We start from the raw sequence: 12,749 nt of genomic DNA on the forward strand, positions 1-12,749 counted from the left end.
ATTCCCAGTAACTCTTCCTTATCTTCTCCAGTGTTTTCAGCGTTATCTCCCTTCCTTCGTGTGGCGTCAATCCATATTCCCGTTACTACGTTACTATTTTTAGAATGTCACTGCACTGTCCAGAACGCTTTCCTTGCACCCGTAAGTTGTCCTTACTGTAAAAGTGAAAAGGTCGAATCAATTTATAGCCACGCGAAAAATACACTGTCATCTATCTCTATATATTTATAGATATAGATATCTATACATATAATAAAAGAGAGTGTCTGTCTGTGTGTGTGTGTGTCTGTGGTCGCCATACCTCTGAGATGGCAAGAGGCAGGAACAAGATAGTGTGCACGTACACTCCCTAGGTGCCGCAGATGTGCACCTGGGTTTTAGTTTCTTGATTCATTGTTTCCTTTCTCAGATTATGGACCTCCCATTTATTGAATACAGCCTATATGGTGCAAGACCAGTTCAGTGCCTACTGTTCACCTGTAGCAAGCACATCATGCCAGTGATATTAGAGACTCGCTGTTGCTCCTATGAGGGGAAGAAAGGAAGAATGAAAAATTAACTGGACAGTTCCGGAAATTTCTAGAAGGTAAGGGAGATAACTGTTCACCTGTAGCAAGCACATCATGATGCCAGTGATATTAGAGACTCGCTATTGCTCCTATGAGGGGAAGAAATGAAGAATGAAAAATTAACTGGACAGTTCCGGAAATTTCTAGAAGGTAAGGGAGATAATTCTTTTTTGTCTGTGGTCGCCATACCTCTGAGATGGCAAGAGGCAGGAACAAGATAGTGTGCACGTACACTCCCTAGGTGCCGCAGATGTGCACCTGGGTTTTAGTTTCTTGATTCATTGTTTCCTTTCTCAGATTATGGACCTCCCATTTATTGAATACAGCCTATATGGTGCAAGACCAGTTCAGTGCCTACTGTTCACCTGTAGCAAGCACATCATCATCATGCCAGTGATATTAGAGACTCGCTATTGCTCCTATGAGGGGAAGAAATGAAGAATGAAAAATTAACTGGACAGTTCCGGAAATTTCTAGAAGGTAAGGGAGATAACTCTTTTTTGTCTGTGGTCGCCATACCTCTGAGATGGCAAGAAGCAGGAACGAGATAGTGTGCACGTACACTCCCTAGGTGCCGCAGATGTGCACCTGGGTTTTAGTTTCTTGATTCATTGTTTCCTTTCTCAGATTATGGACCTACCATTTATTGAATACAGCTATATGGTGCAAGACCAGTTCAGTGCCTACTGTTCACCTGTAGCAAGCACATCATGCCAGTGATATTAGAGACTCGCTATTGCTCCTATGAGGGGAAGAAATGAAGAAAGAAAAATTAACTAGACAGTTCCGGAAATTTCTAGAAGGTAAGGGAGATAACTCTTTTTTTGTATCCAAACAAAGGAGGTAAAGCTAATGATAATGGGATAGCGAGCGTCTTAAATTGCTACAGGGCTCCGCTTACTCCCGGGCGAAGCCGGGCTTAACTGCTAGTACATATATATATATACGGCTTCTGTGTGTGTGTGTGTGTGTGTGTGTGTGTGTGTGTGTGTGTGTGTGTGTGTGTGTGTGTGTGTGTGTGTGTGTGTGTGTGTGGGCACACCTGTGGATTGTAGAGTTCTGTTTGTGATGTGGTCTGGCGGCATTGGTGTGTCTGTATGTTCAGGCCTTCCTTTGAGAAGCCATAACAGTTATTCTCAATCCCGTTTGAGTGGACTTCGCCTTCAAAGGTGATTGTGGTGTTTCGGCACTCGGTTACATTTGGCGTCGTCGACAGCGATGGGACTCGACATGAAATGTTCAGGCCACTGAATCATTTTCGTGCTGTTACCATTCCACCTGGGAGGGACCTAAGCTTGGCGGGTCCATGGTTCGGAACTTTGGGGACAAAGTTCATTCAAAGGGGGTCGAGTGTGACAGGGAGACTACCGTCGCCCTTCACAGCAGACTCTGCAGAGTTGTTCGCCTTAGAAGTTGTGGGCTTTCCTTGCATGTACCCGTAAGTTGTCCTCACTGTAAAAGTGCAAAGGTCGAATCTATTTATCGAAAAATCCACTGTCATCTATCTCTATATATTGATATACACTATATTGATATACACTATATATATAGTGTATATAGTGTGTGTGTGTGTGTGTGTGTGTTTGCGCGTTCGTGCGTGCGTGCGTTCGTGCGTGCGTGCCTGAGAATGTGAGCGCTTGCGTGTACGTGTGCGTGTGTGTGTGTTTGTGTGTGTGTGTGTGTGTGTGTGTGTCTGTCTGTCTGTCTGTCTGTCTGTAGAGCGATTCAGAGAAAACTACTGGACCGATCTTCAGGAAACTTTACATGAGAGTTCCTGACAACAACAACAACAACAACAACAACGGTGTAAGAAAAAGACAAGCAAGTCGTTTAAAGTGAAATCAGATAGTAAAGCTTTTTCTGTGCGGTCAATCTTCTTTCTCACCTTTTGCCTCGTTTGTTCTTTGAAAAAAATCCTCCATGGGTTTTCTATGGAACGTTTGATCAATGAAAACAACACATTTGGTTTAAACAATGTTTTATTAAATCAAACATGATACAAAAATACAACGATAAACAATAGGGACACGAACTCAAGCAAACGCTTATATTACGCGCCCTACGTAGTAGGAAAATAACGCAAATATGATGTCGGACAAGCATTACTTATCAATTGTTAAACTATCTACAAGAAGAGCATAGTTAAAGTAAATCAGAAAGAATAAGAAAAAGCTAGCAGGAGGAAGAGGGGGAGGGTGGAGGAGGGAGGACAAAACGGTAGGTACATATAAAAGATGAAGTTGGCAGCGCATACAAATAAGAATATACATAGTACATTACAAACCATAGATTAGTCCTGTGGCAAGTAAGCAGTAGCTCGCTAAATATACATTTGAAAAACACAAAACATTTACAGCACTTTCACCGAAAGATCTTACAGATCGACGAAAAAAATTATAATGAGAAAATTAAGACAAAGCTTGGGCAATGCTTAACTTGTTCTCCCCAAAAAAGGTTGCGGCAAATCCAATTTTTTTCTTAGTCAAATCTTTTTGTTTTGTATTTGTTTTGTTCAAGCGGCGTCACGACAGATACAAGCTAAAAGGAACAGTTGTGTTCCAGTATTCTGTTGTGCACGCTAAATTTACACGCTCCTCGGACTATATTACGTATCGAATGTACGGTATCTAATGGGGGCCCAGTAGCTCAGTTGGAAGAGCACTGGACTTAATAATATGATCCTATAGTCGAAGGTTTGATTCCGGGCCGGGCCGGGACAGACACGGTTCATCTTATGTGCAGACTCCAAATTCCACCCCCGTGTCACCACTGTGGCACGTAAAAGATCTCGGTCATTCTGCTATCAGTGCAGGTGGCTGATTACACCGGCCTAATCACGCACACACCTGGGTAATGAAAATCAAAACTGAAAAGGACCTCTATTAACACAACATAATCCATTTAGCAGATGGGCCGAACTGTGTCATAATAACGCCAGGAGCAGACTCGGAACACAAAGGGCAGAAGGAAGAGGGGAAGGTATGACGGACTACTAGTGCCAAACCCTGGGATTACCATTATCACGTGGAACTTAGTAATTAACACTGTAATTTAGCGTTTTCACGTGAAAATGACTAATTTTCAGTTTTGGCTCCAGCAATCCGTCAGGAAGCGAGCCATAATAAAAATTAGTAATATTCACGTGAAAATGAGTAATTAACACCTGAAAATTAGTTTTTTCACGACATAATTGTAATTTTCTCTTGAAAATTAGTAATTTCACGTGATCATTACAATTGTGTAGTTGTGGCACTAGTAAGCCATCATAAGCAGCTGGACACATTCAGACAGGACAGTCCTGAGTAGATAGAGTCCGATGGAAACGTGTCGCGATGGCTTATGGTCCTCTGGAGAAACGGGCACCATGCCTAGTCAGTATGTAATTAAGTCGGTCAGTCATTTATTTAGTCAGTCAGTGCGTCAATCAGTCATTCAGTAAACAAGTACATAAGTAAGCAAGTAAATACGTAAGTGAGTGAGTGAGTGAGATGGTGAGTGAGTGAGTGAGTGAGTGAGTGAGTAAATAAGTAAGTTATTACGAGGTGACATGTTTCCTCAATGTAAACAAGCAAAAAAACACTCTAAGAAGCAGATTATCAAACAGCCGAATAAACACACAATTCAGGAAATGGCCCATATTTGCTCGCGAGAGAAAGAGAGAGAGAGAGAGAGAGAGAGAGAGAGAGAGAGAGAGAGAGAGAGAGAGAGAGAGAGAGAGAGAGAGAGAGAGAGAGAGAGAGAGAGAGAGAGAGAGAGAGAATTGAAATGAATTGAATCTAATTGAATTGAATTGAACGGATGAAATTCAGTTGAATTCTATTGAACTTTATTTTTCGAGCGTGACGGACTAAGCAATGCAAACATGTCTTTTTTTCATCCGGCTCTCACCCATTGAGGGATCACTCGATGATAAGCAGAAATAGAAGTTAAGTTAACTGAAGTTCAAATTACATAATTAACATGTCCAGCAATCAATAAGACATTTATAGATAGATCTATTATAATTTACAAGCTTGGTTCTTTCAGAGAGTTTCTTGGACAATTTAAAAGATAAGTTTGTTATCTAGATCATATGTACATATGTCTGCACGCTTAAAAGACCGCTGTGTCGACCTAAAGTAAATGTAACGTTTTATTTTGTCATAAATTTAACTTTTCAATAACATACCATTCAGGGTTTTTTAATTCTGAATTTTGGAACGTTGGCAGTCTCTCTGTATTTGGAGTTAAAAAAGATAAATGGAAATGAATACTCTACCATAGACACAAATTACATGCAAAATGCTCACAAGATCTATAACCTGGAGACGGGTGTGGTGCTTTAAATGTTAACCATGTAACGCAAAACTGACAAATCGCTGTCCGTGTATTTCCACATGAAATTTATTTGTTGCCGTTACGACTGTTATAATTGGGTTTCTATGAAACTCTTTGTGTACCAGATCAAAATCTAGTCCTTGACCTTTCCAACGATGTATAATAAGCGGGGGTTATGCAAATGATCAGTTTGGCAATGTGGCCTCGTGTGGTCTTTATTTACAAGAAAGAGACTCTTCGGATCGACAGTAGGTATCAATATAATCAAGTTAAACACATTTTTAGGATGATTTTGACTAAATGCAGGCAGTATAAGGTAAATGAAGCATAGTTTTCTCCGAAACAGCAAAAAAGGTAATTTCAACCATATTGACCCTCACCACCTTATTCTGTTCGCTGAGCAGCTGGCCGCCAGTGACTTATCTATCATTTTGTGAGAACGGGTCACATTAAGTTGTGAAGAAATTGGTTGATGGACTGGTGATTTCATAAGTGAGGCTTGAAGGCTTTGCCTCTTATTGCCTTCATTGTGCTTCAATGCAACGCACACATGTATTGCTGTATGCATCGCTCGCTCTTGCTACGCCTGAAAGGTCGCTTACATACAACGGTTGATCCGTCTTTTGGCAGGACACTCATACTGAACATGCCACAGTGGTGCGTAAGAAGGTTATGTACAACATTCTTAAATTGTAATTTATTCACACTGTCCCCAAACAGGGCAATGGCCTCTCCAAAATAGCAACCCCGCAACACGGACCAGGAATTGCTTAGCTCTAGTATTCAGTATATTTAGTTTCTTTAATTGACAAATACGGTGCATAAGCGCTGTCGTGGTTTCAGGTTTACATCAGGCACGCGCAATAAAATACTTTCTAGCAGAAGGAGAAATCGAAAGAGAGAAGAACACACAGTTGTACCTTTCTTCTTGTCTAATGGTTGAATAGGGGAAGGTTGCATAATATGGATCACTGCCTAATATGGACCATCTCCAATTCTGACAAACTAACGGTGCTAGAGCGCTCAAAACAATTTTATTCGATGTATTCATCCTCTCTGGGTAAATTCCACATGGCAAAACAGTTGCAGAAATACAAACCTCAAAACCGTTAGGCTTTTTCTCTTTTTTGCACTTTTGGCCGCGTTCATTCTAAATTTGAAGCCTAAAACGGACTAGTTTCTGTCCACAACCAAAGCTGTTATCACACAAATATTGCTATATATAACGGCTAAGACTGTATTTGTTTCATGTTAGCAGTGTTGACCCCGAGTTTCTTCTGCAAACAAAGTATGATAGCAAAATCTCAAAGTACGTGTGTATCGCCTAATATGGACCACCTTCAACAAATCGAAGAAAATAAAAGCTAAAGGCTTTACAGAACATTGGTGACTGCGCGTGAGAGCGAGAAATAAAAAGACCAAAGTAATTTCAAAAGAAAAATCAATTCATGACGTTTAACAGTTTCCGTTCACAGGAAACTGACAGCACATTTAATACAAAATGTAAGCCCCGCATAATTTAAAGAAAATGGAGGCGTTTACGCTCTACAAGAATAACTGTCTCGAACGCGATACTCCAATGTTTCTACAATGGTGACTACCGTAAGTATACGAGACAAAGAGTAATCGGATTGCTTATTTCCTGGCGCTTGGAGCATATAGGCTAGGTGGCCGAGGTGACTGTAAGTTGTCGCCGGCGCACCGACGTGTGAAAGGTTATTTAGTAAACCATCAAACGCAAAGTCAATGACTTAGTTGAAGGCGCTAAAACTGCTTTCTTCTCTGCCCAGATTATAGGTAGTAGAACATGCAAAGAAATTTTTCAAAATTTCAATTCTCTGCTTGGCATGACAGACGGTTTCCAGCCTCCCCACCACCCATGACTCTAAGGACCTGCCAACTGTATTTTCTGACTACTTTACTGAGAAGATCGAAACCATCAGAAATAGCTTTCCTCCACCAGTGGCTTCGCCTCCGGCTTCACAATTCTCTGGTTCTTTGTTGGATAGCTTCACTCCTGTATCTGAGCAGTTTGTTTTGAAGATCTTGAAGAACACAGTGCCAAAGTCTTGTGAGCTAGACCCCATCCCCACCAACTTGTTTTATGAAAACCTTGACCTTTTTCTTCCCATCATAACCAACATAATCAACTCTTCTCTCACTTCTGGCACTGTGCCAATGGACTTGAAAACTGCAGTAGTTAAACCTTTGATCAAGAAACCATCTCTGGATAAAAATCAGTTGAAAAACTATAGGCCTGTCTCCAACTTGCCATTCATTTCTAAAATTCTGTAAAAAGTGGTGCTTAGTCAGCTTCTCTCCCACCTTGAAACCAACAACCTCTGCAACCCTCTTCAGTCAGCCTATAGGGCACCGAGACTGTTTTGCTTCGTGTTGTGAATGACATTCTTTCTGCTCTGGATAATGATGACCTATCAGTTCTGCTTCTCTTGGATAACTCAGCTGCGTTCGATACGATCGATCACTCTGTTCTGCTCTCTCGTCTCGAATCTGTTTTTGGCATTCACTCTACCGCTCTTCACTGGTTTAGTTCATATCTACAGGGCCGTAGTGTGTCTGTCAATAATCTCTCATCTCCTCCATCTCCTCTCTGTTTCGGCGTTCCCCAGGGATCAGTTCTAGGCCCAGTTTTATTTGTACTATACACCACTCCTCTCTCTGCCGTCATCAAGCAACACGCAGTCAATCACTACCTCTTTGCAGACGACACACAACTCCAACAAGCATGCAAGCCTACAGAAATCCAAGCGGTGACGCACACTCTCCAAAACTGCACTTCAGATATTAAATCATGGATGACAAACAATATGCTCAAGTTAAATGATGACAAGACTGAATTTCTTCTTTTCTCTGGAGCTTCCTCTTCGACCACTTCCCTTCCAGCCTCCATTACAGTAGGTTCTAGTGACATTTCTCTCTCTGATAGTGTTAGGAATCTTGGGTTCATCATGGACTCCCACCTCTCATTGAAACAACACATCAAAAAAGTCTGTCAGACATGCTTCTTTGAGATCAGAAGAATAGGTTCCATAAGAAAATTTCTCACTGTTGATGCCACTAAAACTCTCGTTACATCCTGCATTCTGTCCAGATTAGATTACTGCAACTCCCTTCTCATAGGCTGCCCTGACTCCACTCTCCAAGCCTTGCAAAAAGTACAACACTCTGCTGCACGTCTCATTTTCAGAGCACAGCATCGACAACCCTGCACTCCTCTCATGAAAGAACTTCACTGGCTTCCTGTATCTGAACGTATTAGGTATAAAGCTGCTTGCTTCTGCTACAATATCATCTCTGAATCGGCACCTGCCTATCTTTCTGAACTGGTCTCCCTCTACACTCCCTCTCGCACCCTTCGTTCTTCTGATGATGCTCGACTTCTCCGTCAAGGTCGCTTTAAACGCAAGGCTCATGGCTTCCGCACGTTTTCGTACTATGGACCTCAGTTATGGAATTCACTCCCCTTTCAGTTACGTCACTCTCCATCCATTTCATCTTTTAAGTGCAATTTGAAAACTCATCACTTGTTCCAACAACACTACGGATAGTTCCGTAGTATAGAGTCTGGGGATGTGAGATGTGCATGATGTGTTGTTTGAATCTGACAGTGATTGTATGATTTTTGTATACATGTATTGTTGTCACGCGCTTTGAACTTCTGATAAGGCGCTTTATAAATGCCCGTTATTATTATTATTATTATAAATACAAGGGTCATTCCAAAATCTTTCTTTTGAAAACTATATTGTCTAAGGGTAGCAGTATTATTGATTCATATGGCCTTGTCTTACCGCTAGTTCTTGCATATTTACTGAGCGTACAAGCAAAATAAAGGTAGAGCACTGACAATACATCCTTAAAGGCACAGTAAGCCTCCCGTAAACCATCACAGATACTGTCAGGCTTTTACACACAGTTCAAACACCCTTCCATTTGAACGCTCACCGAACGGGAACATCCGAGGTGCTAGCAATTTTCAAAGAATTAATTTTGCGGATTGTCTGTCAGACAATCGGACGGTGCTTTTTTGCGTTTCTGACCTAACTTTTGAAATCTAAATAATAAATTGACAGCTTGTTACACAAACATTCTTAAATGATAAAAGAAGTCTTTTTTCATCAAGACAAGATCAGAACAATACGAAGTTTTGAAAGTTTAAAAAAAGATAGCCCGGAGGCAGGGTCACGCAAGGTCGTGGTTCTCGTAGCAGACGACGCTGCCTGGCGCCAGGTCCTCTGAACCGTTAACCTCCACTGCTCTAGTTCGTAGCCGTTTCAATGTTGCATTTCAGATTCAAAGGTACACAATAACGTGCTATTGCAGAGAAGCTTACAGAGATTTGCATTGAAATGACAAACTGGCGGCTAAATTGTGAAAAAAAGGGAAACTGGATTACACGGGTTCACAATGGCTCAGAGGTAAGATAAACCATGCAAAAATAAATTCTTTGAAAATTGCTCGCTCTTTACGGAGGGCACCTAGAATGTTCTCAAGCGGTGAGTGTTTAAATGAAATGGTGTTTGTACTGTGTGTAAAAGCCTGACAGTATCTGTGATGGTTTACGGGAGGCTTACTGTGCCTTTAATGAAGACAGAAACAATAAGAAATCAGTTCTTTTGCGATGGACTTTGTATTCTTAAAGGCACACTCCTTTCCTTGAACACAGTTCGGTTCACCGTCTGGACTGGCGATAGATTGTCAAACGTTTTCAGGGGGGGGGGGGGGGGGTAAGGGGGAGGGGAGGGGAGGGGGAGTGGGGCTGGGGGAGGAGAAAGCGTCAAGGGAAATTGGATTTTCATGTTGAAATCACAGACACGTTTTCCTGCATAACTTGATTCGAGGTTATCACGTAGCCAGGCCTTTGCATTCATGTTGGGGTGAAAGCGAGGGAGGGGGGAGGGGGGGGGCAGTAGGGAATGTGTGTGTGTGTGTGTGTGTGTGTGTGTTTGTGTGTGTGTGTGTGTGTGTGTGTGTGTGTGTGTGTGTGTATACATATATTGTTTTGGAATGAAAACCAAGGTCAAAAATCAAAGAATTATTTGTGCAAATTAGGTTCAATTAGATTGTGTTACCCTGACAGCTCTGTCTTGGCCGCAGGATTTCGACATGTTCCCTGATGTGACCACGACGTTAGATGGTTTAAAATTACAAGCGGGGTATAAAGCAAATCTCAGCAGCTTTGACCTGTGTCAACTCTACACTCTTGTCAGGCTATGTATACGTACTAATCTCAAGCAGGCACGGGTGACACTACTCCTGATATAACAGGGCTGGATCAAACTTGCTTGAAGAACAACTGACAGGTCTCTAATCTGTCATTTGTGGCCAAAACTCTCAACAAGGTTTTCTAGAGGTAAAAAAAATAAAAACCGCAGTCTCTTAGTAAACTATCTGACCTCCTTGACCTTGAGGGCCAGCAGTCTGCGTGTCGTAGCAATCACAACACGGATACTGCTCTCCGTTATGTCACTAAGGCCTGGCGCTCACCTATGTAGCCTAACTTCAGCAGGACAGACGACGCACTGCAGATTATCCCAGCCCGCTACACGTTGCGTGAAAGAAAAACAGGCCACTCGTCATAATCCCTATTGCAGCATAAATAATATGCAGTGCGTCGTCTGTGCCGCTAAAACTGCGCAGGTATATTCTGCCCTTAATGCTTTGCTTGATGACGCACACAACTGTTTGACGCACAGACACACATACAGAAGCAGAGTCATTTCCGGAGACATTTCCAACAATTACCTACCCGATAACAAAATCCAAACTAACTAACTAACTAACTAACTAACTAACTAACTAACTAACTAACTAACTAACTAACGCACTCAGTCACTCACTCACGCATTTACTCACACACCCACGTACTTAAGCATTCATTCTCTCACTCATTCACTCACTCACTCAGTCACGGACTAACGAACTAACTAACAAACAAGCAAACCAACATGTTCAAGCGATTGGCCCACAAGCACGGAGAGCTGCAGCATTAGCGATCTCATTAACACCACAGACAAGAACAACCCCCTTGCCACCTCATACAAAGGCACTTGCCACCATGAATTATCAACGACGCGCACGTGCCGCGGACACACCAGTCCCCCAACACTCACCCAGCTGTCTTCTTTTCTCCAACTCTTGCCCACCGCAGTTAAAGTTTGTGCTCGCGGTGATGATCGCTGACGGTGATAGTGCGCGACGCTTGTGATGCGGGTGGTGGTAGTGGTCGAGGAGAGGGAGAGAGGGAGAAACACAGCGAAGCGGCTAATAACGGCCTTGGAATACTCGAAACACCCACCCACCCACCAGTAAGAAAAGAGAAGAAGAAACAAAAGTTGAGACATTCGCGAAGCACGGATAGAGTCGCGGTGGGATGCCTGTGCTGAACAAATGACGCGAGAGTGTGGGGCTTTTAGCCAGCCAAGCCTATTAGGGAGATATAGATATATACGTCTATATATATGTATATATCTGTGGGTCAGTTTCTTTCTTCTACTGTGGCTGTGTCCGTGCAGTGTCCGCGACTCACCCTTCGGAACTTCAGGTGGACGCTGTCCTTCTGACTTCGTGATTCAAGTAAGTACTATTCTTGAAATCTTTCTGAAATGTCTCAGTTTAACATAGTTCAGATCTTCCACACGGACAATGAAGACCCGCTGGTGAAAGCAAGCAAGAAGGTTTAAAATCGAAAATAAAAGAACGCATACAATACAAAAAGAAGAAAGCGAAGGAAGGAATAAAGTGACAAAAAACAAATGTACCTATTTCAAGGAAGATGGAAAGGGGAAAAAATGTATTTTGGAAAATAGTGGCTACAAAAAAAGGTTACATTTAGTCAAGTTTTGACTAAATGTTTTAACATAGAGGGGGGAATCGAGACGAGGGTCGTGGTGTATGTGTGTGTGTGTGTGTGTGTGTGTGTGTGTGTGTGTGTGTGTGTGTGTGTGTGTGTGTGTGTGTGTGTGTCTGTGTGTGTGTCTGTGTCTGTGTGTGTGTGTAGAGCGATTCAGACTAAACTACTGGGCCGATCTTTATGAAATTTGACATGAGAGTTCCTGGGTATGATATCCCCGGCCTTTTTTTTCTTTTTTTCGATAAATACCTTTGATGACGTCATATCCGGCTTTTTGTAAAAGTTGAGGCGGCACTGTCACACCCTCATTTTTCAATTAAATTGATTGAAATTTTGGCAAAGCAATCTTCGACGAAGGCCGGGGTTTGGTATTGCATTTCAGCTTGGTGGCTTAAAAACTAATGAGTGAGTTTGGTCATTAAAAATCGGAAACTTCTAATTAAAATTAATTTTTTATTAAACGATCCAAAAACAATTTCATCTTATTCTTCGTCATTTTCTGATTCCAAAAACATATACATATGTTATATTTGGATTAAAAACAAGCTCTGAAAATTAAATATATAAAAATTATGATCAAAATTAAATTTCCGAAATCGTTTATAAACTATTTCATCTTATTTCTTGTCGGTTTCTGATTCCAAAAACATATAGATATGATATGTTTGGATTAAAAACACGCTCAGAAAGTTAAAACGAAGAGAGGTACAGTAAAGCACAGCGCAATCGCTACCGCGCCGAACAGGCTCGTCACTTTCACTGCCTTTTGCACTAGCGGCGGACTACGTTCAGTTTCATTCTGTGAGTTCCACAGCTTGACTAAATGTAGTAATTTCGCCTTGCGCGACTTGTTTCATTTAAAAACAAAAACAAACTTTCAGCATGGCATCTGAGCTTCTCTGGTCTTAAGGAGTAAACTTGGTATTTTACTATCGACGAGACAAGAATCCACTCGCAACGAAAGACTACAGATTATTATTAGCTGTTGC

Source organism: Littorina saxatilis, linkage group LG2 (genome assembly GCF_037325665.1).
Source record: "Littorina saxatilis isolate snail1 linkage group LG2, US_GU_Lsax_2.0, whole genome shotgun sequence".
NCBI classification, from domain to species: Eukaryota; Metazoa; Mollusca; class Gastropoda; order Littorinimorpha; family Littorinidae; genus Littorina; species Littorina saxatilis.